This window comes from Phyllobates terribilis, unplaced genomic scaffold (assembly GCF_046119375.1).
Source record: "Phyllobates terribilis strain yellow unplaced genomic scaffold, ASM4611937v1 Scaffold_5__5_contigs__length_657084704, whole genome shotgun sequence".
Classification (NCBI taxonomy): Eukaryota; Metazoa; Chordata; class Amphibia; order Anura; family Dendrobatidae; genus Phyllobates; species Phyllobates terribilis.
Genome location: NW_027362765.1, coordinates 654,606,408 through 654,633,321, shown reverse-complemented (window position 1 = coordinate 654,633,321; position 26,914 = coordinate 654,606,408). Strand labels below are relative to the sequence as shown.

Sequence of the window (26,914 nt, the reverse complement as noted above, 5' to 3'; positions counted from 1 at the left end):
AAAAACTCAAAAATAGCAGCTCTTCTTACTTTACTTTTAAACACTCTTACGTTTTGGGACACTATGGTAAATCCCATAATACTTCTACTCCTTCACCAATTACACAAAGAAATAGCCTTTGGCCTAAACCAAAGCTCACAAGAGGACAAAAAGAAAAAACATTTACAATATTATATGGTGACACTATCCAGCACCACCACTATCCTCCTCCGCCATCAGAACAGAACAGCTGGTTTCCGACCCGCTGGCTTCACCAGCCACACTCCTCAGTCTGGCAGTTCTGATCTTCCTCTGAGGCTCACTAAAATCTGCATCATCACTGCCCCCACCATCCTCCCTACGACTCTTCTTTGCACCCCTATCATCCTCCGAAGAAAAATCTTCAATGTTTTCAGAACCCGAAGGGTGTTCAGGACTGTCGGGTTCCGAGATTTGCACTTCACATCCTGTTGCGTCCATTGCCTCTACAAAAGTCATCATCTCAGGCAGCTCTGCTTCCACCACTTTCCTAGATATTCTCGCAGACACTGCCTTTTTCTCCACCTTTGCCACTTCCCTCCAGAACTCCTTTTCTTCCCTCCGCTTCTTCCTCATTTCTTCAGCAGAAGAAGAACATGGTCTCAGGGACACCTCCTCTGGCGCCGTAGAGGGAGAGGCTCTACCAGTTTCCCGCCTCCTTCCCTCTCTCTCCTCCCTCTCCAATCTTTCCAGCACTTTCAGTGCGCTTGCCATCTGCCTCCTCTCCAGCTCCTCCTCCTTCTGTTCTTTATCAGAACGTCTAGGTGCACTCATAGGACAGTCCTTATACATGTGATCACTACTCCCACAGACATCACAGGACTTGGCCTCTGGACACTGGTTGGCCATATGCCCCTCCTTTCTGCAATTTCGGCAACACTGCCCTTTAAGGCATGTTACCATGGTATGTCCGAAAGAAAAGCATCTACGGCAAAACATGGGCTGGCCTGGGTAAAAGAGGAAACCTCTATGGCCTGCAACGGAAAAATTTGATGGAGGGTGTCTAAAGCCCCCCACACTGTCAGGATCCCTTTTCAATTTCACACGGAATTTATACTGACAGTTAAAGATTCCTAGACAATTGACTTGCTTCACTCCCTTCCGCACATATTCACAGTAGCGAGAGAGGAAGCACTCCAGCAGCTCAGGGTCTGTAAAAGGGTTATAGACAGTCACAGTCACCTCCTTTTCTTGCAGACCAAACAAAGGTTCCCATCTAACTCCTTCCAAGCAGGGGTCACTAGAGTGACCACGGAGCCATTCAAAGACATTAAGGCAAACATCCTGGTCCATAAAGGTAACGTCATAATTACCTTGACGTGAAAATTCGTTGACACTGAAGATCTCAGAACGTCTTGCTCCAGCTTTGCCTTCAACGATGTCTTGGACAATGAAAACCACGTTGTTCTTGTTCTGGTCAGATGGATCCATGGACAAACGGATGGTGTTCTTCACAAAAGACATCTTGGATTCTGTCGGTATGGAATACCACAGGAAAAAGCAGAAAATCCTCCACAAAAGGGTCCGGATTCCTCCAGGAGACTCGCACCAATCAAGGTACAGTCACACGATCGCAGCCAAAAGGCCGAGAAGCGATAACCAGAATTGGTTTCAAACTACGGAGCCACCCAAGGATCCTGAAAAGTCCATTTGTGGAGATGAGCTCCTGGACTCCCGTTAAGAAGACATGTTGTCAACCTCTAGATCCCTTACATGCCTGCACTTTTCGGCTTGCTGCTGCTGCAATCCACGCGTTTTAGATCTGCATAACTCCACCTCTTTAAACACAGCACCTTCACCCCCTGCTGTTCCCACCCGCCTCAACACCGTTGGAAGGGAGGAGAACCAATTAAGGCGGGGGGTGGGGTGGAACGAGCAGCTGTCTTCCCTTAGCAGGAGGGCTCCTGATTACATACCTCTCCTGCTGCTGCTGCTGCTGGCTGTCCAGCAGCAGACTGAAGGTGGCTGCTGCTGTGCACAGGTATATAAAGGCTCAGAGCCTATTATGACACGCGCAGCCAGCGTTCCATTGCCACATTCCATCTAGTGCAGGCAGGATACCTGGCTGGCTGAATGTCGCTGAGAAGCTCACAGAGACCGCCATAAGCAACAGTTTAACAGAATGCCACAGACTAATCAACCAAACTTTTTGGGTTGGGTTCTCTTTTATAGTCTGCAGGCATTAAATGAAAGAAGTCAGTGTTCCAGCAGAAGGAGACAACGTTTCAGAAAAGGCATTGTAGCAAACCAAAAAAGAAATTTTAAGCGCAGCAGAGTAACCAGCGCACATACCTGTTAGCTCAGGTGAGTTTAAAAGGCTGCTGTTGATAAAAAGGGCATTTGCTAAATAGATGGTGTGTGTGCAACAATATACTGAAAGGTCAATTATATTGTGCAGCTTATCTCACCACCTGTAGTTATTTAGGTGAAAGCTCCAAAATGCTTGCCTAATATGTCTGTTTATCCAAAAGGAAGTAAAAAGGGAGAGCTAGAAAGATAGCATTGCATCACATTACATGGCAATGCAATGCACAGTTGCTGAAGTTGAACCAAAATGAGCTTGTAATCTGGCTTCTGCAACTTTGAACATGAAAAATCCAATGAGGAGAAGAAAAGCAAAGCCAAAGAGTCCATCCCAAAATCCGACAAACAAGCAAAATGAACAAAAAACATTGAATTCAATTCTTTCTGATTTTAGAAACTGCATTAAAGAAGGGGTGCACCGGTCCTGGAGATACTGCAATACCAGGTCAATGCGTGGAGTGGACAGAGCAAGCTCTTTTTCCATCTCCCTGTTCTAAAAATCCATTTAATATATGGTCCCCAGATAGGGGACGTATCAGATATTAAACTGATAAGAACAGATACTACACTTGATCTTAGCCAAAAGGCCGAGAAGCGATAACCAGAATTGGTTTCAAACTACGGAGCCACCCAAGGATCCTGAAAAGTCCATTTGTGGAGATGAGCTCCTGGACTCCCGTTAAGAAGACATGTTGTCAACCTCTAGATCCCTTACATGCCTGCACTTTTCGGCTTGCTGCTGCTGCAATCCACGCGTTTTAGATCTGCATAACTCCACCTCTTTAAACACAGCACCTTCACCCCCTGCTGTTCCCACCCGCCTCAACACCGTTGGAAGGGAGGAGAACCAATTAAGGCGGGGGGTGGGGTGGAACGAGCAGCTGTCTACCCTTAGCAGGAGGGCTCCTGATTACATACCTCTCCTGCTGCTGCTGCTGCTGGCTGTCCAGCAGCAGACTGAAGGTGGCTGCTGCTGTGCACAGGTATATAAAGGCTCAGAGCCTATTATGACACGCGCAGCCAGCGTTCCATTGCCACATTCCATCTACTGCAGGCAGGATACCTGGCTGGCTGAATGTCGCTGAGAAGCTCACAGAGACCGCCATAAGCAACAGTTTAACAGAATGCCACAGACTAATCAACCAAACTTTTTGGGTTGGGTTCTCTTTTATAGTCTGCAGGCATTAAATGAAAGAAGTCAGTGTTCCAGCAGAAGGAGACAACGTTTCAGAAAAGGCATTGTAGCAAACCAAAAAATAAATTTTAAGCGCAGCAGAGTAACCAGCGCACATACCTGTTAGCTCAGGTGAGTTTAAAAGGCTGCTGTTGATAACAAGGGCATTTGCTAAATAGATGGTGTGTGTGCAACAATATACTGAGAGGTCAATTATATTGTGCAGCTTATCTCACCACCTGTAGTTATTTAGGTGAAAGCTCCAAAATGCTTGCCTAATATGTCTGTTTATCCAAAAGGAAGTAAAAAGGGAGAGCTAGAAAGATAGCATTGCATCACATTACATGGCAATGCAATGCACAGTTGCTGAAGTTGAACCAAAATGAGCTTGTAATCTGGCTTCTGCAACTTTGAACATGAAAAATCCAATGAGGAGAAGAAAAGCAAAGCCAAAGAGTCCATCCCAAAATCCGACAAACAAGCAAAATGAACAAAAAACATTGAATTCAATTCTTTCTGATTTTAGAAACTGCATTAAAGAAGGGGTGCACCGGTCCTGGAGATACTGCAATACCAGGTCAATGCGTGGAGTGGACAGAGCAAGCTCTTTTTCCATCTCCCTGTTCTAAAAATCCATTTAATATATGGTCCCCAGATAGGGGACGTATCAGATATTAAACTGATAAGAACAGATACTACACTTGATCTTAGCCAAAAGGCCGAGAAGCGATAACCAGAATTGGTTTCAAACTACGGAGCCACCCAAGGATCCTGAAAAGTCCATTTGTGGAGATGAGCTCCTGGACTCCCGTTAAGAAGACATGTTGTCAACCTCTAGATCCCTTACATGCCTGCACTTTTCGGCTTGCTGCTGCTGCAATCCACGCGTTTTAGATCTGCATAACTCCACCTCTTTAAACACAGCACCTTCACCCCCTGCTGTTCCCACCCGCCTCAACACCGTTGGAAGGGAGGAGAACCAATTAAGGCGGGGGGTGGGGTGGAACGAGCAGCTGTCTACCCTTAGCAGGAGGGCTCCTGATTACATACCTCTCCTGCTGCTGCTGCTGCTGGCTGTCCAGCAGCAGACTGAAGGTGGCTGCTGCTGTGCACAGGTATATAAAGGCTCAGAGCCTATTATGACACGCGCAGCCAGCGTTCCATTGCCACATTCCATCTACTGCAGGCAGGATACCTGGCTGGCTGAATGTCGCTGAGAAGCTCACAGAGACCGCCATAAGCAACAGTTTAACAGAATGCCACAGACTAATCAACCAAACTTTTTGGGTTGGGTTCTCTTTTATAGTCTGCAGGCATTAAATGAAAGAAGTCAGTGTTCCAGCAGAAGGAGACAACGTTTCAGAAAAGGCATTGTAGCAAACCAAAAAAGAAATTTTAAGCGCAGCAGAGTAACCAGCGCACATACCTGTTAGCTCAGGTGAGTTTAAAAGGCTGCTGTTGATAACAAGGGCATTTGCTAAATAGATGGTGTGTGTGCAACAATATACTGAAAGGTCAATTATATTGTGCAGCTTATCTCACCACCTGTAGTTATTTAGGTGAAAGCTCCAAAATGCTTGCCTAATATGTCTGTTTATCCAAAAGGAAGTAAAAAGGGAGAGCTAGAAAGATAGCATTGCATCACATTACATGGCAATGCAATGCACAGTTGCTGAAGTTGAACCAAAATGAGCTTGTAATCTGGCTTCTGCAACTTTGAACATGAAAAATCCAATGAGGAGAAGAAAAGCAAAGCCAAAGAGTCCATCCCAAAATCCGACAAACAAGCAAAATGAACAAAAAACATTGAATTCAATTCTTTCTGATTTTAGAAACTGCATTAAAGAAGGGGTGCACCGGTCCTGGAGATACTGCAATACCAGGTCAATGCGTGGAGTGGACAGAGCAAGCTCTTTTTCCATCTCCCTGTTCTAAAAATCCATTTAATATATGGTCCCCAGATAGGGGACGTATCAGATATTAAACTGATAAGAACAGATACTACACTTGATCTTAGCCAAAAGGCCGAGAAGCGATAACCAGAATTGGTTTCAAACTACGGAGCCACCCAAGGATCCTGAAAAGTCCATTTGTGGAGATGAGCTCCTGGACTCCCGTTAAGAAGACATGTTGTCAACCTCTAGATCCCTTACATGCCTGCACTTTTCGGCTTGCTGCTGCTGCAATCCACGCGTTTTAGATCTGCATAACTCCACCTCTTTAAACACAGCACCTTCACCCCCTGCTGTTCCCACCCGCCTCAACACCGTTGGAAGGGAGGAGAACCAATTAAGGCGGGGGGTGGGGTGGAACGAGCAGCTGTCTACCCTTAGCAGGAGGGCTCCTGATTACATACCTCTCCTGCTGCTGCTGCTGCTGGCTGTCCAGCAGCAGACTGAAGGTGGCTGCTGCTGTGCACAGGTATATAAAGGCTCAGAGCCTATTATGACACGCGCAGCCAGCGTTCCATTGCCACATTCCATCTACTGCAGGCAGGATACCTGGCTGGCTGAATGTCGCTGAGAAGCTCACAGAGACCGCCATAAGCAACAGTTTAACAGAATGCCACAGACTAATCAACCAAACTTTTTGGGTTGGGTTCTCTTTTATAGTCTGCAGGCATTAAATGAAAGAAGTCAGTGTTCCAGCAGAAGGAGACAACGTTTCAGAAAAGGCATTGTAGCAAACCAAAAAAGAAATTTTAAGCGCAGCAGAGTAACCAGCGCACATACCTGTTAGCTCAGGTGAGTTTAAAAGGCTGCTGTTGATAACAAGGGCATTTGCTAAATAGATGGTGTGTGTGCAACAATATACTGAAAGGTCAATTATATTGTGCAGCTTATCTCACCACCTGTAGTTATTTAGGTGAAAGCTCCAAAATGCTTGCCTAATATGTCTGTTTATCCAAAAGGAAGTAAAAAGGGAGAGCTAGAAAGATAGCATTGCATCACATTACATGGCAATGCAATGCACAGTTGCTGAAGTTGAACCAAAATGAGCTTGTAATCTGGCTTCTGCAACTTTGAACATGAAAAATCCAATGAGGAGAAGAAAAGCAAAGCCAAAGAGTCCATCCCAAAATCCGACAAACAAGCAAAATGAACAAAAACATTGAATTCAATTCTTTCTGATTTTAGAAACTGCATTAAAGAAGGGGTGCACCGGTCCTGGAGATACTGCAATACCAGGTCAATGCGTGGAGTGGACAGAGCAAGCTCTTTTTCCATCTCCCTGTTCTAAAAATCCATTTAATATATGGTCCCCAGATAGGGGACGTATCAGATATTAAACTGATAAGAACAGATACTACACTTGATCTTAGCCAAAAGGCCGAGAAGCGATAACCAGAATTGGTTTCAAACTACGGAGCCACCCAAGGATCCTGAAAAGTCCATTTGTGGAGATGAGCTCCTGGACTCCCGTTAAGAAGACATGTTGTCAACCTCTAGATCCCTTACATGCCTGCACTTTTCGGCTTGCTGCTGCTGCAATCCACGCGTTTTAGATCTGCATAACTCCACCTCTTTAAACACAGCACCTTCACCCCCTGCTGTTCCCACCCGCCTCAACACCGTTGGAAGGGAGGAGAACCAATTAAGGCGGGGGGTGGGGTGGAACGAGCAGCTGTCTACCCTTAGCAGGAGGGCTCCTGATTACATACCTCTCCTGCTGCTGCTGCTGCTGGCTGTCCAGCAGCAGACTGAAGGTGGCTGCTGCTGTGCACAGGTATATAAAGGCTCAGAGCCTATTATGACACGCGCAGCCAGCGTTCCATTGCCACATTCCATCTACTGCAGGCAGGATACCTGGCTGGCTGAATGTCGCTGAGAAGCTCACAGAGACCGCCATAAGCAACAGTTTAACAGAATGCCACAGACTAATCAACCAAACTTTTTGGGTTGGGTTCTCTTTTATAGTCTGCAGGCATTAAATGAAAGAAGTCAGTGTTCCAGCAGAAGGAGACAACGTTTCAGAAAAGGCATTGTAGCAAACCAAAAAAGAAATTTTAAGCGCAGCAGAGTAACCAGCGCACATACCTGTTAGCTCAGGTGAGTTTAAAAGGCTGCTGTTGATAACAAGGGCATTTGCTAAATAGATGGTGTGTGTGCAACAATATACTGAAAGGTCAATTATATTGTGCAGCTTATCTCACCACCTGTAGTTATTTAGGTGAAAGCTCCAAAATGCTTGCCTAATATGTCTGTTTATCCAAAAGGAAGTAAAAAGGGAGAGCTAGAAAGATAGCATTGCATCACATTACATGGCAATGCAATGCACAGTTGCTGAAGTTGAACCAAAATGAGCTTGTAATCTGGCTTCTGCAACTTTGAACATGAAAAATCCAATGAGGAGAAGAAAAGCAAAGCCAAAGAGTCCATCCCAAAATCCGACAAACAAGCAAAATGAACAAAAAACATTGAATTCAATTCTTTCTGATTTTAGAAACTGCATTAAAGAAGGGGTGCACCGGTCCTGGAGATACTGCAATACCAGGTCAATGCGTGGAGTGGACAGAGCAAGCTCTTTTTCCATCTCCCTGTTCTAAAAATCCATTTAATATATGGTCCCCAGATAGGGGACGTATCAGATATTAAACTGATAAGAACAGATACTACACTTGATCTTAGCCAAAAGGCCGAGAAGCGATAACCAGAATTGGTTTCAAACTACGGAGCCACCCAAGGATCCTGAAAAGTCCATTTGTGGAGATGAGCTCCTGGACTCCCGTTAAGAAGACATGTTGTCAACCTCTAGATCCCTTACATGCCTGCACTTTTCGGCTTGCTGCTGCTGCAATCCACGCGTTTTAGATCTGCATAACTCCACCTCTTTAAACACAGCACCTTCACCCCCTGCTGTTCCCACCCGCCTCAACACCGTTGGAAGGGAGGAGAACCAATTAAGGCGGGGGGTGGGGTGGAACGAGCAGCTGTCTACCCTTAGCAGGAGGGCTCCTGATTACATACCTCTCCTGCTGCTGCTGCTGGCTGTCCAGCAGCAGACTGAAGGTGGCTGCTGCTGTGCACAGGTATATAAAGGCTCAGAGCCTATTATGACACGCGCAGCCAGCGTTCCATTGCCACATTCCATCTACTGCAGGCAGGATACCTGGCTGGCTGAATGTCGCTGAGAAGCTCACAGAGACCGCCATAAGCAACAGTTTAACAGAATGCCACAGACTAATCAACCAAACTTTTTGGGTTGGGTTCTCTTTTATAGTCTGCAGGCATTAAATGAAAGAAGTCAGTGTTCCAGCAGAAGGAGACAACGTTTCAGAAAAGGCATTGTAGCAAACCAAAAAATAAATTTTAAGCGCAGCAGAGTAACCAGCGCACATACCTGTTAGCTCAGGTGAGTTTAAAAGGCTGCTGTTGATAACAAGGGCATTTGCTAAATAGATGGTGTGTGTGCAACAATATACTGAAAGGTCAATTATATTGTGCAGCTTATCTCACCACCTGTAGTTATTTAGGTGAAAGCTCCAAAATGCTTGCCTAATATGTCTGTTTATCCAAAAGGAAGTAAAAAGGGAGAGCTAGAAAGATAGCATTGCATCACATTACATGGCAATGCAATGCACAGTTGCTGAAGTTGAACCAAAATGAGCTTGTAATCTGGCTTCTGCAACTTTGAACATGAAAAATCCAATGAGGAGAAGAAAAGCAAAGCCAAAGAGTCCATCCCAAAATCCGACAAACAAGCAAAATGAACAAAAACATTGAATTCAGTTCTTTCTGATTTTAGAAACTGCATTAAAGAAGGGGTGCACCGGTCCTGGAGATACTGCAATACCAGGTCAATGCGTGGAGTGGACAGAGCAAGCTCTTTTTCCATCTCCCTGTTCTAAAAATCCATTTAATATATGGTCCCCAGATAGGGGACGTATCAGATATTAAACTGATAAGAACAGATACTACACTTGATCTTAGCCAAAAGGCCGAGAAGCGATAACCAGAATTGGTTTCAAACTACGGAGCCACCCAAGGATCCTGAAAAGTCCATTTGTGGAGATGAGCTCCTGGACTCCCGTTAAGAAGACATGTTGTCAACCTCTAGATCCCTTACATGCCTGCACTTTTCGGCTTGCTGCTGCTGCAATCCACGCGTTTTAGATCTGCATAACTCCACCTCTTTAAACACAGCACCTTCACCCCCTGCTGTTCCCACCTGCCTCAACACCGTTGGAAGGGAGGAGAACCAATTAAGGCGGGGGGTGGGGTGGAACGAGCAGCTGTCTACCCTTAGCAGGAGGGCTCCTGATTACATACCTCTCCTGCTGCTGCTGCTGCTGGCTGTCCAGCAGCAGACTGAAGGTGGCTGCTGCTGTGCACAGGTATATAAAGGCTCAGAGCCTATTATGACACGCGCAGCCAGCGTTCCATTGCCACATTCCATCTACTGCAGGCAGGATACCTGGCTGGCTGAATGTCGCTGAGAAGCTCACAGAGACCGCCATAAGCAACAGTTTAACAGAATGCCACAGACTAATCAACCAAACTTTTTGGGTTGGGTTCTCTTTTATAGTCTGCAGGCATTAAATGAAAGAAGTCAGTGTTCCAGCAGAAGGAGACAACGTTTCAGAAAAGGCATTGTAGCAAACCAAAAAAGAAATTTTAAGCGCAGCAGAGTAACCAGCGCACATACCTGTTAGCTCAGGTGAGTTTAAAAGGCTGCTGTTGATAACAAGGGCATTTGCTAAATAGATGGTGTGTGTGCAACAATATACTGAAAGGTCAATTATATTGTGCAGCTTATCTCACCACCTGTAGTTATTTAGGTGAAAGCTCCAAAATGCTTGCCTAATATGTCTGTTTATCCAAAAGGAAGTAAAAAGGGAGAGCTAGAAAGATAGCATTGCATCACATTACATGGCAATGCAATGCACAGTTGCTGAAGTTGAACCAAAATGAGCTTGTAATCTGGCTTCTGCAACTTTGAACATGAAAAATCCAATGAGGAGAAGAAAAGCAAAGCCAAAGAGTCCATCCCAAAATCCGACAAACAAGCAAAATGAACAAAAAACATTGAATTCAATTCTTTCTGATTTTAGAAACTGCATTAAAGAAGGGGTGCACCGGTCCTGGAGATACTGCAATACCAGGTCAATGCGTGGAGTGGACAGAGCAAGCTCTTTTTCCATCTCCCTGTTCTAAAAATCCATTTAATATATGGTCCCCAGATAGGGGACGTATCAGATATTAAACTGATAAGAACAGATACTACACTTGATCTTAGCCAAAAGGCCGAGAAGCGATAACCAGAATTGGTTTCAAACTACGGAGCCACCCAAGGATCCTGAAAAGTCCATTTGTGGAGATGAGCTCCTGGACTCCCGTTAAGAAGACATGTTGTCAACCTCTAGATCCCTTACATGCCTGCACTTTTCGGCTTGCTGCTGCTGCAATCCACGCGTTTTAGATCTGCATAACTCCACCTCTTTAAACACAGCACCTTCACCCCCTGCTGTTCCCACCCGCCTCAACACCGTTGGAAGGGAGGAGAACCAATTAAGGCGGGGGGTGGGGTGGAACGAGCAGCTGTCTACCCTTAGCAGGAGGGCTCCTGATTACATACCTCTCCTGCTGCTGCTGCTGCTGGCTGTCCAGCAGCAGACTGAAGGTGGCTGCTGCTGTGCACAGGTATATAAAGGCTCAGAGCCTATTATGACACGCGCAGCCAGCGTTCCATTGCCACATTCCATCTACTGCAGGCAGGATACCTGGCTGGCTGAATGTCGCTGAGAAGCTCACAGAGACCGCCATAAGCAACAGTTTAACAGAATGCCACAGACTAATCAACCAAACTTTTTGGGTTGGGTTCTCTTTTATAGTCTGCAGGCATTAAATGAAAGAAGTCAGTGTTCCAGCAGAAGGAGACAACGTTTCAGAAAAGGCATTGTAGCAAACCAAAAAAGAAATTTTAAGCGCAGCAGAGTAACCAGCGCACATACCTGTTAGCTCAGGTGAGTTTAAAAGGCTGCTGTTGATAACAAGGGCATTTGCTAAATAGATGGTGTGTGTGCAACAATATACTGAAAGGTCAATTATATTGTGCAGCTTATCTCACCACCTGTAGTTATTTAGGTGAAAGCTCCAAAATGCTTGCCTAATATGTCTGTTTATCCAAAAGGAAGTAAAAAGGGAGAGCTAGAAAGATAGCATTGCATCACATTACATGGCAATGCAATGCACAGTTGCTGAAGTTGAACCAAAATGAGCTTGTAATCTGGCTTCTGCAACTTTGAACATGAAAAATCCAATGAGGAGAAGAAAAGCAAAGCCAAAGAGTCCATCCCAAAATCCGACAAACAAGCAAAATGAACAAAAAACATTGAATTCAATTCTTTCTGATTTTAGAAACTGCATTAAAGAAGGGGTGCACCGGTCCTGGAGATACTGCAATACCAGGTCAATGCGTGGAGTGGACAGAGCAAGCTCTTTTTCCATCTCCCTGTTCTAAAAATCCATTTAATATATGGTCCCCAGATAGGGGACGTATCAGATATTAAACTGATAAGAACAGATACTACACTTGATCTTAGCCAAAAGGCCGAGAAGCGATAACCAGAATTGGTTTCAAACTACGGAGCCACCCAAGGATCCTGAAAAGTCCATTTGTGGAGATGAGCTCCTGGACTCCCGTTAAGAAGACATGTTGTCAACCTCTAGATCCCTTACATGCCTGCACTTTTCGGCTTGCTGCTGCTGCAATCCACGCGTTTTAGATCTGCATAACTCCACCTCTTTAAACACAGCACCTTCACCCCCTGCTGTTCCCACCCGCCTCAACACCGTTGGAAGGGAGGAGAACCAATTAAGGCGGGGGGTGGGGTGGAACGAGCAGCTGTCTACCCTTAGCAGGAGGGCTCCTGATTACATACCTCTCCTGCTGCTGCTGCTGCTGGCTGTCCAGCAGCAGACTGAAGGTGGCTGCTGCTGTGCACAGGTATATAAAGGCTCAGAGCCTATTATGACACGCGCAGCCAGCGTTCCATTGCCACATTCCATCTACTGCAGGCAGGATACCTGGCTGGCTGAATGTCGCTGAGAAGCTCACAGAGACCGCCATAAGCAACAGTTTAACAGAATGCCACAGACTAATCAACCAAACTTTTTGGGTTGGGTTCTCTTTTATAGTCTGCAGGCATTAAATGAAAGAAGTCAGTGTTCCAGCAGAAGGAGACAACGTTTCAGAAAAGGCATTGTAGCAAACCAAAAAAGAAATTTTAAGCGCAGCAGAGTAACCAGCGCACATACCTGTTAGCTCAGGTGAGTTTAAAAGGCTGCTGTTGATAACAAGGGCATTTGCTAAATAGATGGTGTGTGTGCAACAATATACTGAAAGGTCAATTATATTGTGCAGCTTATCTCACCACCTGTAGTTATTTAGGTGAAAGCTCCAAAATGCTTGCCTAATATGTCTGTTTATCCAAAAGGAAGTAAAAAAGGAGAGCTAGAAAGATAGCATTGCATCACATTACATGGCAATGCAATGCACAGTTGCTGAAGTTGAACCAAAATGAGCTTGTAATCTGGCTTCTGCAACTTTGAACATGAAAAATCCAATGAGGAGAAGAAAAGCAAAGCCAAAGAGTCCATCCCAAAATCCGACAAACAAGCAAAATGAACAAAAAACATTGAATTCAATTCTTTCTGATTTTAGAAACTGCATTAAAGAAGGGGTGCACCGGTCCTGGAGATACTGCAATACCAGGTCAATGCGTGGAGTGGACAGAGCAAGCTCTTTTTCCATCTCCCTGTTCTAAAAATCCATTTAATATATGGTCCCCAGATAGGGGACGTATCAGATATTAAACTGATAAGAACAGATACTACACTTGATCTTAGCCAAAAGGCCGAGAAGCGATAACCAGAATTGGTTTCAAACTACGGAGCCACCCAAGGATCCTGAAAAGTCCATTTGTGGAGATGAGCTCCTGGACTCCCGTTAAGAAGACATGTTGTCAACCTCTAGATCCCTTACATGCCTGCACTTTTCGGCTTGCTGCTGCTGCAATCCACGCGTTTTAGATCTGCATAACTCCACCTCTTTAAACACAGCACCTTCACCCCCTGCTGTTCCCACCCGCCTCAACACCGTTGGAAGGGAGGAGAACCAATTAAGGCGGGGGGTGGGGTGGAACGAGCAGCTGTCTACCCTTAGCAGGAGGGCTCCTGATTACATACCTCTCCTGCTGCTGCTGCTGCTGGCTGTCCAGCAGCAGACTGAAGGTGGCTGCTGCTGTGCACAGGTATATAAAGGCTCAGAGCCTATTATGACACGCGCAGCCAGCGTTCCATTGCCACATTCCATCTACTGCAGGCAGGATACCTGGCTGGCTGAATGTCGCTGAGAAGCTCACAGAGACCGCCATAAGCAACAGTTTAACAGAATGCCACAGACTAATCAACCAAACTTTTTGGGTTGGGTTCTCTTTTATAGTCTGCAGGCATTAAATGAAAGAAGTCAGTGTTCCAGCAGAAGGAGACAACGTTTCAGAAAAGGCATTGTAGCAAACCAAAAAAGAAATTTTAAGCGCAGCAGAGTAACCAGCGCACATACCTGTTAGCTCAGGTGAGTTTAAAAGGCTGCTGTTGATAACAAGGGCATTTGCTAAATAGATGGTGTGTGTGCAACAATATACTGAAAGGTCAATTATATTGTGCAGCTTCTCTCACCACCTGTAGTTATTTAGGTGAAAGCTCCAAAATGCTTGCCTAATATGTCTGTTTATCCAAAAGGAAGTAAAAAAGGAGAGCTAGAAAGATAGCATTGCATCACATTACATGGCAATGCAATGCACAGTTGCTGAAGTTGAACCAAAATGAGCTTGTAATCTGGCTTCTGCAACTTTGAACATGAAAAATCCAATGAGGAGAAGAAAAGCAAAGCCAAAGAGTCCATCCCAAAATCCGACAAACAAGCAAAATGAACAAAAAACATTGAATTCAATTCTTTCTGATTTTAGAAACTGCATTAAAGAAGGGGTGCACCGGTCCTGGAGATACTGCAATACCAGGTCAATGCGTGGAGTGGACAGAGCAAGCTCTTTTTCCATCTCCCTGTTCTAAAAATCCATTTAATATATGGTCCCCAGATAGGGGACGTATCAGATATTAAACTGATAAGAACAGATACTACACTTGATCTTAGCCAAAAGGCCGAGAAGCGATAACCAGAATTGGTTTCAAACTACGGAGCCACCCAAGGATCCTGAAAAGTCCATTTGTGGAGATGAGCTCCTGGACTCCCGTTAAGAAGACATGTTGTCAACCTCTAGATCCCTTACATGCCTGCACTTTTCGGCTTGCTGCTGCTGCAATCCACGCGTTTTAGATCTGCATAACTCCACCTCTTTAAACACAGCACCTTCACCCCCTGCTGTTCCCACCCGCCTCAACACCGTTGGAAGGGAGGAGAACCAATTAAGGCGGGGGGTGGGGTGGAACGAGCAGCTGTCTACCCTTAGCAGGAGGGCTCCTGATTACATACCTCTCCTGCTGCTGCTGCTGCTGGCTGTCCAGCAGCAGACTGAAGGTGGCTGCTGCTGTGCACAGGTATATAAAGGCTCAGAGCCTATTATGACACGCGCAGCCAGCGTTCCATTGCCACATTCCATCTACTGCAGGCAGGATACCTGGCTGGCTGAATGTCGCTGAGAAGCTCACAGAGACCGCCATAAGCAACAGTTTAACAGAATGCCACAGACTAATCAACCAAACTTTTTGGGTTGGGTTCTCTTTTATAGTCTGCAGGCATTAAATGAAAGAAGTCAGTGTTCCAGCAGAAGGAGACAACGTTTCAGAAAAGGCATTGTAGCAAACCAAAAAAGAAATTTTAAGCGCAGCAGAGTAACCAGCGCACATACCTGTTAGCTCAGGTGAGTTTAAAAGGCTGCTGTTGATAACAAGGGCATTTGCTAAATAGATGGTGTGTGTGCAACAATATACTGAAAGGTCAATTATATTGTGCAGCTTATCTCACCACCTGTAGTTATTTAGGTGAAAGCTCCAAAATGCTTGCCTAATATGTCTGTTTATCCAAAAGGAAGTAAAAAGGGAGAGCTAGAAAGATAGCATTGCATCACATTACATGGCAATGCAATGCACAGTTGCTGAAGTTGAACCAAAATGAGCTTGTAATCTGGCTTCTGCAACTTTGAACATGAAAAATCCAATGAGGAGAAGAAAAGCAAAGCCAAAGAGTCCATCCCAAAATCCGACAAACAAGCAAAATGAACAAAAAACATTGAATTCAATTCTTTCTGTTTTTAGAAACTGCATTAAAGAAGGGGTGCACCGGTCCTGGAGATACTGCAATACCAGGTCAATGCGTGGAGTGGACAGAGCAAGCTCTTTTTCCATCTCCCTGTTCTAAAAATCCATTTAATATATGGTCCCCAGATAGGGGACGTATCAGATATTAAACTGATAAGAACAGATACTACACTTGATCTTAGCCAAAAGGCCGAGAAGCGATAACCAGAATTGGTTTCAAACTACGGAGCCACCCAAGGATCCTGAAAAGTCCATTTGTGGAGATGAGCTCCTGGACTCCTGTTAAAAAGACATGTTGTCAACCTCTAGATCCCTTACATGCCTGCACTTTTCGGCTTGCTGCTGCTGCAATCCACGCGTTTTAGATCTGCATAACTCCACCTCTTTAAACACAGCACCTTCACCCCCTGCTGTTCCCACCCGCCTCAACACCGTTGGAAGGGAGGAGAACCAATTAAGGCGGGGGGTGGGGTGGAACGAGCAGCTGTCTACCCTTAGCAGGAGGGCTCCTGATTACATACCTCTCCTGCTGCTGCTGCTGCTGGCTGTCCAGCAGCAGACTGAAGGTGGCTGCTGCTGTGCACAGGTATATAAAGGCTCAGAGCCTATTATGACACGTGCAGCCAGCGTTCCATTGCCACATTCCATCTACTGCAGGCAGGATACCTGGCTGGCTGAATGTCGCTGAGAAGCTCACAGAGACCGCCATAAGCAACAGTTTAACAGAATGCCACAGACTAATCAACCAAACTTTTTGGGTTGGGTTCTCTTTTATAGTCTGCAGGCATTAAATGAAAGAAGTCAGTGTTCCAGCAGAAGGAGACAACGTTTCAGAAAAGGCATTGTAGCAAACCAAAAAAGAAATTTTAAGCGCAGCAGAGTAACCAGCGCACATACCTGTTAGCTCAGGTGAGTTTAAAAGGCTGCTGTTGATAACAAGGGCATTTGCTAAATAGATGGTGTGTGTGCAACAATATACTGAAAGGTCAATTATATTGTGCAGCTTATCTCACCACCTGTAGTTATTTAGGTGAAAGCTCCAAAATGCTTGCCTAATATGTCTGTTTATCCAAAAGGAAGTAAAAAGGGAGAGCTAGAAAGATAGCATTGCATCACATTACATGGCAATGCAATGCACAGTTGCTGAAGTTGAACCAAAATGAGCTTGTAATCTGGCTTCTGCAACTTTGAACATGAAAAATCCAATGAGGAGAAGAAAAGCAAAGCCAAAGAGTCCATCCCAAAATCCGACAAACAAGCAAAATGAGCAAAAAACATTGAATTAAATTCTTTCTGATTTTAGAAACTGCATTAAAGAAGGGGTGCACCGGTCCTGGAGATACTGCAATACCAGGTCAATGCGTGGAGTGGACAGAGCAAGCTCTTTTTCCATCTCCCTGTTCTAAAAATCCATTTAATATATGGTCCCCAGATAGGGGACGTATCAGATATTAAACTGATAAGAACAGATACTACACTTGATCTTAGCCAAAAGGCCGAGAAGCGATAACCAGAATTGGTTTCAAACTACGGAGCCACCCAAGGATCCTGAAAAGTCCATTTGTGGAGATGAGCTCCTGGACTCCCGTTAAGAAGACATGTTGTCAACCTCTAGATCCCTTACATGCCTGCACTTTTCGGCTTGCTGCTGCTGCAATCCACGCGTTTTAGATCTGCATAACTCCACCTCTTTAAACACAGCACCTTCACCCCCTGCTGTTCCCACCCGCCTCAACACCGTTGGAAGGGAGGAGAACCAATTAAGGCGGGGGGTGGGGTGGAACGAGCAGCTGTCTACCCTTAGCAGGAGGGCTCCTGATTACATACCTCTCCTGCTGCTGCTGCTGCTGGCTGTCCAGCAGCAGACTGAAGGTGGCTGCTGCTGTGCACAGGTATATAAAGGCTCAGAGCCTATTATGACACGCGCAGCCAGCGTTCCATTGCCACATTCCATCTACTGCAGGCAGGATACCTGGCTGGCTGAATGTCGCTGAGAAGCTCACAGAGACCGCCATAAGCAACAGTTTAACAGAATGCCACAGACTAATCAACCAAACTTTTTGGGTTGGGTTCTCTTTTATAGTCTGCAGGCATTAAATGAAAGAAGTCAGTGTTCCAGCAGAAGGAGACAACGTTTCAGAAAAGGCATTGTAGCAAACCAAAAAAGAAATTTTAAGCGCAGCAGAGTAACCAGCGCACATACCTGTTAGCTCAGGTGAGTTTAAAAGGCTGCTGTTGATAACAAGGGCATTTGCTAAATAGATGGTGTGTGTGCAACAATATACTGAAAGGTCAATTATATTGTGCAGCTTATCTCACCACCTGTAGTTATTTAGGTGAAAGCTCCAAAATGCTTGCCTAATATGTCTGTTTATCCAAAAGGAAGTAAAAAGGGAGAGCTAGAAAGATAGCATTGCATCACATTACATGGCAATGCAATGCACAGTTGCTGAAGTTGAACCAAAATGAGCTTGTAATCTGGCTTCTGCAACTTTGAACATGAAAAATCCAATGAGGAGAAGAAAAGCAAAGCCAAAGAGTCCATCCCAAAATCCGACAAACAAGCAAAATGAACAAAAAACATTGAATTCAATTCTTTCTGATTTTAGAAACTGCATTAAAGAAGGGGTGCACCGGTCCTGGAGATACTGCAATACCAGGTCAATGCGTGGAGTGGACAGAGCAAGCTCTTTTTCCATCTCCCTGTTCTAAAAATCCATTTAATATATGGTCCCCAGATAGGGGACGTATCAGATATTAAACTGATAAGAACAGATACTACACTTGATCTTAGCCAAAAGGCCGAGAAGCGATAACCAGAATTGGTTTCAAACTACGGAGCCACCCAAGGATCCTGAAAAGTCCATTTGTGGAGATGAGCTCCTGGACTCCCGTTAAGAAGACATGTTGTCAACCTCTAGATCCCTTACATGCCTGCACTTTTCGGCTTGCTGCTGCTGCAATCCACGCGTTTTAGATCTGCATAACTCCACCTCTTTAAACACAGCACCTTCACCCCCTGCTGTTCCCACCTGCCTCAACACCGTTGGAAGGGAGGAGAACCAATTAAGGCAGGGGGTGGGGTTGAACGAGCAGCTGTCTACCCTTAGCAGGAGGGCTCCTGATTACATACCTCTCCTGCTGCTGCTGCTGCTGGCTGTCCAGCAGCAGACTGAAGGTGGCTGCTGCTGTGCACAGGTATATAAAGGCTCAGAGCCTATTATGACACGCGCAGCCAGCGTTCCATTGCCACATTCCATCTACTGCAGGCAGGATACCTGGCTGGCTGAATGTCGCTGAGAAGCTCACAGAGACCGCCATAAGCAACAGTTTAACAGAATGCCACAGACTAATCAACCAAACTTTTTGGGTTGGGTTCTCTTTTATAGTCTGCAGGCATTAAATGAAAGAAGTCAGTGTTCCAGCAGAAGGAGACAACGTTTCAGAAAAGGCATTGTAGCAAACCAAAAAAGAAATTTTAAGCGCAGCAGAGTAACCAGCGCACATACCTGTTAGCTCAGGTGAGTTTAAAAGGCTGCTGTTGATAACAAGGGCATTTGCTAAATAGATGGTGTGTGTGCAACAATATACTGAAAGGTCAATTATATTGTGCAGCTTATCTCACCACCTGTAGTTATTTAGGTGAAAGCTCCAAAATGCTTGCCTAATATGTCTGTTTATCCAAAAGGAAGTAAAAAGGGAGAGCTAGAAAGATAGCATTGCATCACATTACATGGCAATGCAATGCACAGTTGCTGAAGTTGAACCAAAATGAGCTTGTAATCTGGCTTCTGCAACTTTGAACATGAAAAATCCAATGAGGAGAAGAAAAGCAAAGCCAAAGAGTCCATCCCAAAATCCGACAAACAAGCAAAATGAACAAAAAACATTGAATTCAATTCTTTCTGATTTTAGAAACTGCATTAAAGAAGGGGTGCAGCGGTCCTGGAGATACTGCAATACCAGGTCAATGCGTGGAGTGGACAGAGCAAGCTCTTTTTCCATCTCCCTGTTCTAAAAATCCATTTAATATATGGTCCCCAGATAGGGGACGTATCAGATATTAAACTGATAAGAACAGATACTACACTTGATCTTAGCCAAAAGGCCGAGAAGCGATAACCAGAATTGGTTTCAAACTACGGAGCCACCCAAGGATCCTGAAAAGTCCATTTGTGGAGATGAGCTCCTGGACTCCCGTTAAGAAGACATGTTGTCAACCTCTAGATCCCTTACATGCCTGCACTTTTCGGCTTGCTGCTGCTGCAATCCACGCGTTTTAGATCTGCATAACTCCACCTCTTTAAACACAGCACCTTCACCCCCTGCTGTTCCCACCTGCCTCAACACCGTTGGAAGGGAGGAGAACCAATTAAGGCAGGGGGTGGGGTTGAACGAGCAGCTGTCTACCCTTAGCAGGAGGGCTCCTGATTACATACCTCTCCTGCTGCTGCTGCTGCTGGCTGTCCAGCAGCAGACTGAAGGTGGCTGCTGCTGTGCACAGGTATATAAAGGCTCAGAGCCTATTATGACACGCGCAGCCAGCGTTCCATTGCCACATTCCATCTACTGCAGGCAGGATACCTGGCTGGCTGAATGTCGCTGAGAAGCTCACAGAGACCGCCATAAGCAACAGTTTAACAGAATGCCACAGACTAATCAACCAAACTTTTTGGGTTGGGTTCTCTTTTATAGTCTGCAGGCATTAAATGAAAGAAGTCAGTGTTCCAGCAGAAGGAGACAACGTTTCAGAAAAGGCATTGTAGCAAACCAAAAAAGAAATTTTAAGCGCAGCAGAGTAACCAGCGCACATACCTGTTAGCTCAGGTGAGTTTAAAAGGCTGCTGTTGATAACAAGGGCATTTGCTAAATAGATGGTGTGTGTGCAACAATATACTGAAAGGTCAATTATATTGTGCAGCTTATCTCACCACCTGTAGTTATTTAGGTGAAAGCTCCAAAATGCTTGCCTAATATGTCTGTTTATCCAAAAGGAAGTAAAAAGGGAGAGCTAGAAAGATAGCATTGCATCACATTACATGGCAATGCAATGCACAGTTGCTGAAGTTGAACCAAAATGAGCTTGTAATCTGGCTTCTGCAACTTTGAACATGAAAAATCCAATGAGGAGAAGAAAAGCAAAGCCAAAGAGTCCATCCCAAAATCCGACAAACAAGCAAAATGAACAAAAAACATTGAATTCAATTCTTTCTGATTTTAGAAACTGCATTAAAGAAGGGGTGCAGCGGTCCTGGAGATACTGCAATACCAGGTCAATGCGTGGAGTGGACAGAGCAAGCTCTTTTTCCATCTCCCTGTTCTAAAAATCCATTTAATATATGGTCCCCAGATAGGGGACGTATCAGATATTAAACTGATAAGAACAGATACTACACTTGATCTTAGCCAAAAGGCCGAGAAGCGATAACCAGAATTGGTTTCAAACTACGGAGCCACCCAAGGATCCTGAAAAGTCCATTTGTGGAGATGAGCTCCTGGACTCCCGTTAAGAAGACATGTTGTCAACCTCTAGATCCCTTACATGCCTGCACTTTTCGGCTTGCTGCTGCTGCAATCCACGCGTTTTAGATCTGCATAAGTCCACCTCTTTAAACACAGCACCTTCACCCCCTGCTGTTCCCACCCGCCTCAACACCGTTGGAAGGGAGGAGAACCAATTAAGGCGGGGGGTGGGGTGGAACGAGCAGCTGTCTACCCTTAGCAGGAGGGCTCCTGATTACATACCTCTCCTGCTGCTGCTGCTGCTGGCTGTCCAGCAGCAGACTGAAGGTGGCTGCTGCTGTGCACAGGTATATAAAGGCTCAGAGCCTATTATGACACGCGCAGCCAGCGTTCCATTGCCACATTCCATCTACTGCAGGCAGGATACCTGGCTGGCTGAATGTCGCTGAGAAGCTCACAGAGACCGCCATAAGCAACAGTTTAACAGAATGCCACAGACTAATCAACCAAACTTTTTGGGTTGGGTTCTCTTTTATAGTCTGCAGGCATTAAATGAAAGAAGTCAGTGTTCCAGCAGAAGGAGACAACGTTTCAGAAAAGGCATTGTAGCAAACCAAAAAAGAAATTTTAAGCGCAGCAGAGTAACCAGCGCACATACCTGTTAGCTCAGGTGAGTTTAAAAGGCTGCTGTTGATAACAAGGGCATTTGCTAAATAGATGGTGTGTGTGCAACAATATACTGAAAGGTCAATTATATTGTGCAGCTTATCTCACCACCTGTAGTTATTTAGGTGAAAGCTCCAAAATGCTTGCCTAATATGTCTGTTTATCCAAAAGGAAGTAAAAAGGGAGAGCTAGAAAGATAGCATTGCATCACATTACATGGCAATGCAATGCACAGTTGCTGAAGTTGAACCAAAATGAGCTTGTAATCTGGCTTCTGCAACTTTGAACATGAAAAATCCAATGAGGAGAAGAAAAGCAAAGCCAAAGAGTCCATCCCAAAATCCGACAAACAAGCAAAATGAACAAAAAACATTGAATTCAATTCTTTCTGATTTTAGAAACTGCATTAAAGAAGGGGTGCACCGGTCCTGGAGATACTGCAATACCAGGTCAATGCGTGGAGTGGACAGAGCAAGCTCTTTTTCCATCTCCCTGTTCTAAAAATCCATTTAATATATGGTCCCCAGATAGGGGACGTATCAGATATTAAACTGATAAGAACAGATACTACACTTGATCTTAGCCAAAAGGCCGAGAAGCGATAACCAGAATTGGTTTCAAACTACGGAGCCACCCAAGGATCCTGAAAAGTCCATTTGTGGAGATGAGCTCCTGGACTCCCGTTAAGAAGACATGTTGTCAACCTCTAGATCCCTTACATGCCTGCACTTTTCGGCTTGCTGCTGCTGCAATCCACGCGTTTTAGATCTGCATAACTCCACCTCTTTAAACACAGCACCTTCACCCCCTGCTGTTCCCACCTGCCTCAACACCGTTGGAAGGGAGGAGAACCAATTAAGGCAGGGGGTGGGGTTGAACGAGCAGCTGTCTACCCTTAGCAGGAGGGCTCCTGATTACATACCTCTCCTGCTGCTGCTGCTGCTGGCTGTCCAGCAGCAGACTGAAGGTGGCTGCTGCTGTGCACAGGTATATAAAGGCTCAGAGCCTATTATGACACGCGCAGCCAGCGTTCCATTGCCACATTCCATCTACTGCAGGCAGGATACCTGGCTGGCTGAATGTCGCTGAGAAGCTCACAGAGACCGCCATAAGCAACAGTTTAACAGAATGCCACAGACTAATCAACCAAACTTTTTGGGTTGGGTTCTCTTTTATAGTCTGCAGGCATTAAATGAAAGAAGTCAGTGTTCCAGCAGAAGGAGACAACGTTTCAGAAAAGGCATTGTAGCAAACCAAAAAAGAAATTTTAAGCGCAGCAGAGTAACCAGCGCACATACCTGTTAGCTCAGGTGAGTTTAAAAGGCTGCTGTTGATAACAAGGGCATTTGCTAAATAGATGGTGTGTGTGCAACAATATACTGAAAGGTCAATTATATTGTGCAGCTTATCTCACCACCTGTAGTTATTTAGGTGAAAGCTCCAAAATGCTTGCCTAATATGTCTGTTTATCCAAAAGGAAGTAAAAAGGGAGAGCTAGAAAGATAGCATTGCATCACATTACATGGCAATGCAATGCACAGTTGCTGAAGTTGAACCAAAATGAGCTTGTAATCTGGCTTCTGCAACTTTGAACATGAAAAATCCAATGAGGAGAAGAAAAGCAAAGCCAAAGAGTCCATCCCAAAATCCGACAAACAAGCAAAATGAACAAAAAACATTGAATTCAATTCTTTCTGATTTTAGAAACTGCATTAAAGAAGGGGTGCACCGGTCCTGGAGATACTGCAATACCAGGTCAATGCGTGGAGTGGACAGAGCAAGCTCTTTTTCCATCTCCCTGTTCTAAAAATCCATTTAATATATGGTCCCCAGATAGGGGACGTATCAGATATTAAACTGATAAGAACAGATACTACACTTGATCTTAGCCAAAAGGCCGAGAAGCGATAACCAGAATTGGTTTCAAACTACGGAGCCACCCAAGGATCCTGAAAAGTCCATTTGTGGAGATGAGCTCCTGGACTCCCGTTAAGAAGACATGTTGTCAACCTCTAGATCCCTTACATGCCTGCACTTTTCGGCTTGCTGCTGCTGCAATCCACGCGTTTTAGATCTGCATAACTCCACCTCTTTAAACACAGCACCTTCACCCCCTGCTGTTCCCACCCGCCTCAACACCGTTGGAAGGGAGGAGAACCAATTAAGGCGGGGGGTGGGGTGGAACGAGCAGCTGTCTACCCTTAGCAGGAGGGCTCCTGATTACATACCTCTCCTGCTGCTGCTGCTGCTGGCTGTCCAGCAGCAGACTGAAGGTGGCTGCTGCTGTGCACAGGTATATAAAGGCTCAGAGCCTATTATGACACGCGCAGCCAGCGTTCCATTGCCACATTCCATCTACTGCAGGCAGGATACCTGGCTGGCTGAATGTCGCTGAGAAGCTCACAGAGACCGCCATAAGCAACAGTTTAACAGAATGCCACAGACTAATCAACCAAACTTTTTGGGTTGGGTTCTCTTTTATAGTCTGCAGGCATTAAATGAAAGAAGTCAGTGTTCCAGCAGAAGGAGACAACGTTTCAGAAAAGGCATTGTAGCAAACCAAAAAAGAAATTTTAAGCGCAGCAGAGTAACCAGCGCACATACCTGTTAGCTCAGGTGAGTTTAAAAGGCTGCTGTTGATAACAAGGGCATTTGCTAAATAGATGGTGTGTGTGCAACAATATACTGAAAGGTCAATTATATTGTGCAGCTTATCTCACCACCTGTAGTTATTTAGGTGAAAGCTCCAAAATGCTTGCCTAATATGTCTGTTTATCCAAAAGGAAGTAAAAAGGGAGAGCTAGAAAGATAGCATTGTATCACATTACATGGCAATGCAATGCACAGTTGCTGAAGTTGAACCAAAATGAGCTTGTAATCTGGCTTCTGCAACTTTGAACATGAAAAATCCAATGAGGAGAAGAAAAGCAAAGCCAAAGAGTCCATCCCAAAATCCGACAAACAAGCAAAATGAACAAAAAACATTGAATTCAATTCTTTCTGATTTTAGAAACTGCATTAAAGAAGGGGTGCACCGGTCCTGGAGATACTGCAATACCAGGTCAATGCGTGGAGTGGACAGAGCAAGCTCTTTTTCCATCTCCCTGTTCTAAAAATCCATTTAATATATGGTCCCCAGATAGGGGACGTATCAGATATTAAACTGATAAGAACAGATACTACACTTGATCTTAGCCAAAAGGCCGAGAAGCGATAACCAGAATTGGTTTCAAACTACGGAGCCACCCAAGGATCCTGAAAAGTCCATTTGTGGAGATGAGCTCCTGGACTCCCGTTAAAAAGACATGTTGTCAACCTCTAGATCCCTTACATGCCTGCACTTTTTGGCTTGCTGCTGCTGCAATCCACGCGTTTTAGATCTGCATAACTCCACCTCTTTAAACACAGCACCTTCACCCCCTGCTGTTCCCACCCGCCTCAACACCGTTGGAAGGGAGGAGAACCAATTAAGGCGGGGGGTGGGGTGGAACGAGCAGCTGTCTACCCTTAGCAGGAGGGCTCCTGATTACATACCTCTCCTGCTGCTGCTGCTGCTGGCTGTCCAGCAGCAGACTGAAGGTGGCTGCTGCTGTGCACAGGTATATAAAGGCTCAGAGCCTATTATGACACGCGCAGCCAGCGTTCCATTGCCACATTCCATCTACTGCAGGCAGGATACCTGGCTGGCTGAATGTCGCTGAGAAGCTCACAGAGACCGCCATAAGCAACAGTTTAACAGAATGCCACAGACTAATCAACCAAACTTTTTGGGTTGGGTTCTCTTTTATAGTCTGCAGGCATTAAATGAAAGAAGTCAGTGTTCCAGCAGAAGGAGACAACGTTTCAGAAAAAGCATTGTAGCAAACCAAAAAAGAAATTTTAAGCGCAGCAGAGTAACCAGCGCACATACCTGTTAGCTCAGGTGAGATTAAAAGGCTGCTGTTGATAACAAGGGCATTTGCTAAATAGATGGTGTGTGTGCAACAATATACTGAAAGGTCAATTATATTGTGCAGCTTATCTCACCACCTGTAGTTATTTAGGTGAAAGCTCCAAAATGCTTGCCTAATATGTCTGTTTATCCAAAAGGAAGTAAAAAGGGAGAGCTAGAAAGATAGCATTGCATCACATTACATGGCAATGCAATGCACAGTTGCTGAAGTTGAACCAAAATGAGCTTGTAATCTGGCTTCTGCAACTTTGAACATGAAAAATCCAATGAGGAGAAGAAAAGCAAAGCCAAAGAGTCCATCCCAAAATCCGACAAACAAGCAAAATGAACAAAAAACATTGAATTCAATTCTTTCTGATTTTAGAAACTGCATTAAAGAAGGGGTGCACCGGTCCTGGAGATACTGCAATACCAGGTCAATGCGTGGAGTGGACAGAGCAAGCTCTTTTTCCATCTCCCTGTTCTAAAAATCCATTTAATATATGGTCCCCAGATAGGGGACGTATCAGATATTAAACTGATAAGAACAGATACTACACTTGATCTTAGCCAAAAGGCCGAGAAGCGATAACCAGAATTGGTTTCAAACTACGGAGCCACCCAAGGATCCTGAAAAGTCCATTTGTGGAGATGAGCTCCTGGACTCCCGTTAAGAAGACATGTTGTCAACCTCTAGATCCCTTACATGCCTGCACTTTTCGGCTTGCTGCTGCTGCAATCCACGCGTTTTAGATCTGCATAACTCCACCTCTTTAAACACAGCACCTTCACCCCCTGCTGTTCCCACCCGCCTCAACACCGTTGGAAGGGAGGAGAACCAATTAAGGCGGGGGGTGGGGTGGAACGAGCAGCTGTCTACCCTTAGCAGGAGGGCTCCTGATTACATACCTCTCCTGCTGCTGCTGCTGCTGGCTGTCCAGCAGCAGACTGAAGGTGGCTGCTGCTGTGCACAGGTATATAAAGGCTCAGAGCCTATTATGACACGCGCAGCCAGCGTTCCATTGCCACATTCCATCTACTGCAGGCAGGATACCTGGCTGGCTGAATGTCGCTGAGAAG

At 45.2% G+C, this 26,914-nt stretch overlaps 19 non-coding genes across 19 annotated transcripts; all 19 read right to left on the bottom strand.

Moving 5' to 3' along the window:
- Positions 1-2,730: 2,730 nt before the first annotated feature.
- Positions 2,731-2,921, bottom strand: LOC141148985 (U2 spliceosomal RNA). Its single transcript, XR_012245300.1, has one exon. It is a non-coding gene; the product is annotated as a U2 spliceosomal RNA (small nuclear RNA).
- Positions 2,922-4,036: 1,115 nt separating this feature from the next.
- On the bottom strand, positions 4,037-4,227 carry LOC141148984 (U2 spliceosomal RNA). Its single transcript, XR_012245299.1, has one exon. It is a non-coding gene; the product is annotated as a U2 spliceosomal RNA (small nuclear RNA).
- A 1,115-nt stretch (positions 4,228-5,342) lies between these two features.
- Positions 5,343-5,533, bottom strand: LOC141148982 (U2 spliceosomal RNA). Its single transcript, XR_012245297.1, has one exon. It is a non-coding gene; the product is annotated as a U2 spliceosomal RNA (small nuclear RNA).
- Positions 5,534-6,647: 1,114 nt separating this feature from the next.
- LOC141148981 (U2 spliceosomal RNA) lies at positions 6,648-6,838 on the bottom strand. Its single transcript, XR_012245296.1, has one exon. It is a non-coding gene; the product is annotated as a U2 spliceosomal RNA (small nuclear RNA).
- A 1,115-nt stretch (positions 6,839-7,953) lies between these two features.
- Positions 7,954-8,144, bottom strand: LOC141148980 (U2 spliceosomal RNA). The gene has a single exon (XR_012245295.1). It is a non-coding gene; the product is annotated as a U2 spliceosomal RNA (small nuclear RNA).
- A 1,111-nt stretch (positions 8,145-9,255) lies between these two features.
- LOC141148979 (U2 spliceosomal RNA) lies at positions 9,256-9,446 on the bottom strand. Its single transcript, XR_012245294.1, has one exon. It is a non-coding gene; the product is annotated as a U2 spliceosomal RNA (small nuclear RNA).
- A 1,115-nt stretch (positions 9,447-10,561) lies between these two features.
- On the bottom strand, positions 10,562-10,752 carry LOC141148977 (U2 spliceosomal RNA). Its single transcript, XR_012245293.1, has one exon. It is a non-coding gene; the product is annotated as a U2 spliceosomal RNA (small nuclear RNA).
- A 1,115-nt stretch (positions 10,753-11,867) lies between these two features.
- On the bottom strand, positions 11,868-12,058 carry LOC141148976 (U2 spliceosomal RNA). Its single transcript, XR_012245292.1, has one exon. It is a non-coding gene; the product is annotated as a U2 spliceosomal RNA (small nuclear RNA).
- Positions 12,059-13,173: 1,115 nt separating this feature from the next.
- Positions 13,174-13,364, bottom strand: LOC141148975 (U2 spliceosomal RNA). Its single transcript, XR_012245291.1, has one exon. It is a non-coding gene; the product is annotated as a U2 spliceosomal RNA (small nuclear RNA).
- A 1,115-nt stretch (positions 13,365-14,479) lies between these two features.
- On the bottom strand, positions 14,480-14,670 carry LOC141148974 (U2 spliceosomal RNA). The gene has a single exon (XR_012245290.1). It is a non-coding gene; the product is annotated as a U2 spliceosomal RNA (small nuclear RNA).
- Positions 14,671-15,785: 1,115 nt separating this feature from the next.
- LOC141148973 (U2 spliceosomal RNA) lies at positions 15,786-15,976 on the bottom strand. Its single transcript, XR_012245289.1, has one exon. It is a non-coding gene; the product is annotated as a U2 spliceosomal RNA (small nuclear RNA).
- A 1,115-nt stretch (positions 15,977-17,091) lies between these two features.
- Positions 17,092-17,282, bottom strand: LOC141148972 (U2 spliceosomal RNA). The gene has a single exon (XR_012245288.1). It is a non-coding gene; the product is annotated as a U2 spliceosomal RNA (small nuclear RNA).
- Positions 17,283-18,397: 1,115 nt separating this feature from the next.
- On the bottom strand, positions 18,398-18,588 carry LOC141148970 (U2 spliceosomal RNA). The gene has a single exon (XR_012245286.1). It is a non-coding gene; the product is annotated as a U2 spliceosomal RNA (small nuclear RNA).
- Positions 18,589-19,703: 1,115 nt separating this feature from the next.
- LOC141149915 (U2 spliceosomal RNA) lies at positions 19,704-19,894 on the bottom strand. Its single transcript, XR_012246193.1, has one exon. It is a non-coding gene; the product is annotated as a U2 spliceosomal RNA (small nuclear RNA).
- Positions 19,895-21,009: 1,115 nt separating this feature from the next.
- LOC141149914 (U2 spliceosomal RNA) lies at positions 21,010-21,200 on the bottom strand. Its single transcript, XR_012246192.1, has one exon. It is a non-coding gene; the product is annotated as a U2 spliceosomal RNA (small nuclear RNA).
- A 1,115-nt stretch (positions 21,201-22,315) lies between these two features.
- Positions 22,316-22,506, bottom strand: LOC141148969 (U2 spliceosomal RNA). Its single transcript, XR_012245285.1, has one exon. It is a non-coding gene; the product is annotated as a U2 spliceosomal RNA (small nuclear RNA).
- Positions 22,507-23,621: 1,115 nt separating this feature from the next.
- On the bottom strand, positions 23,622-23,812 carry LOC141148968 (U2 spliceosomal RNA). Its single transcript, XR_012245284.1, has one exon. It is a non-coding gene; the product is annotated as a U2 spliceosomal RNA (small nuclear RNA).
- A 1,115-nt stretch (positions 23,813-24,927) lies between these two features.
- On the bottom strand, positions 24,928-25,118 carry LOC141148967 (U2 spliceosomal RNA). The gene has a single exon (XR_012245283.1). It is a non-coding gene; the product is annotated as a U2 spliceosomal RNA (small nuclear RNA).
- A 1,115-nt stretch (positions 25,119-26,233) lies between these two features.
- Positions 26,234-26,424, bottom strand: LOC141148966 (U2 spliceosomal RNA). The gene has a single exon (XR_012245282.1). It is a non-coding gene; the product is annotated as a U2 spliceosomal RNA (small nuclear RNA).
- Between the last annotated feature and the right edge of the window lie 490 nt (positions 26,425-26,914).